Source organism: Triticum urartu, chromosome 6A, assembly GCF_056163025.1.
Source record: "Triticum urartu cultivar PI428250 chromosome 6A, HENAU_Tu73, whole genome shotgun sequence".
In the NCBI taxonomy this organism is placed as follows: domain Eukaryota; kingdom Viridiplantae; phylum Streptophyta; class Magnoliopsida; order Poales; family Poaceae; genus Triticum; species Triticum urartu.
The window spans coordinates 185828942-185830334 of record NC_141878.1 but is presented as its reverse complement, the minus strand read 5'-3'; positions in this window follow the sequence as shown (position 1 = coordinate 185830334).

Here is a 1393-nt window from a genome sequence, read left to right as displayed (position 1 = left end):
CTTCGGGGGCGTCCCGCTCTGTACAACATCCGAGCTCAGTGAATCCTCTGATGAGGATCGTTCAGTGCGGGACCTCGACGGACTACAGAAAATATAGTTCAGGTTAAAATATTATGCCATGATGAGTTTGGATGCATAAGCGTGTTCGGATCTTATACTCACGAATTCACCAGGGGCTGGGCCCTGGGATCCCACGCCGGGCTGCTGTTGGCGGCGGTAGTGGACTCTTCCAGAAGAGGAGCTTTTCCCCTTTTAGGCGACTCGGCCTCAAGTGTATGGAGGCCGCCCTCTTCTTTCTTCCCCCTGCTGGGGATTCGTCTTCCTCCTCCTCCTCCTCTTCGGAGGCAGAACAGATGTTGGAGCCTTTGGATATTGTGTCTGAAGTGTCGCGGCGACGAAGGCCGCCCCGGGTCTTTTTGGCCTCCTTCTCGGCCTTCTTCTTCGGCGCCTTGTACGGCGCTAGGACCAGCATCTTCGTCAGAAGTGGGGCAGACGGTTCTTCGGGCAACGGGGCCGGACAGTGGATCCGCCCCGCCTTCTTCGTCTAGCCCTAGGGGAGTTGAGGAAAACACATTGAGCATTTCCCTTGGGTTATGCAGGTAAAATGCGTAAAAACTTACCGAGCTTGCAGGGCGGGACAGTTGATACCCGCGGTCCTCGCCCGAGTCTGGCCATGATTTGCCGGACTTGAAAAGCACCTTCCAGATGTCTTCGTGCGAGGAGCCAAAGAGCTTTTGTAGGGTCTGGTGCTTGGCCAGATCGAATTCCCAGAGATTGCAAGTCCGGTGCTGACAAGGCAGGATCCGGCGAACTAACACCACCTGGACTACATTGACAAGTTCGATTTTCTTGTCTTCCATATCTTTAACGCGCGTCTGGAGCATAGACAGTTCGTCGGACGAAGACCAGTTCAGGCCCTTCTTGGGCCAGGACGTAAGCCGCAGAGGGGCTTCGGATCGGAACTCTGGAGCAGCGGCCCATTCCGTGCCGCGCGACTCAGTAATGTAAAACCACTGCTGTTGCCACTCTTTGACGGAATCATTAAAGGCACCCGTTGGCCATGTGACATTGGGCATCTTGCTCACCATGGCGCCCCCGCACTCGGCGTGCTCGCCACTCACCACCTTGGGCTTCACATTAAAGATCTTCAGCCATAAGCCGAAGTGTGGCGAGATGCGGAGAAAAGCCTCGCACACGACGATGAATGTCGAGATGTTGATAATCGATCCCGTAATAATACATGATGCCGCTGACGAACGGGTGGAGGGGAAAACCTAGCCCGTGGACAAAGTGAGGGAGGAATACAACCCTCTCTTGGGGTTCCAGAGTGGGAACGATCTGTCCCGCCGTCGGGAGACAGTGGCCGATTTTTTTTGGCCAGATACCCGGCCTC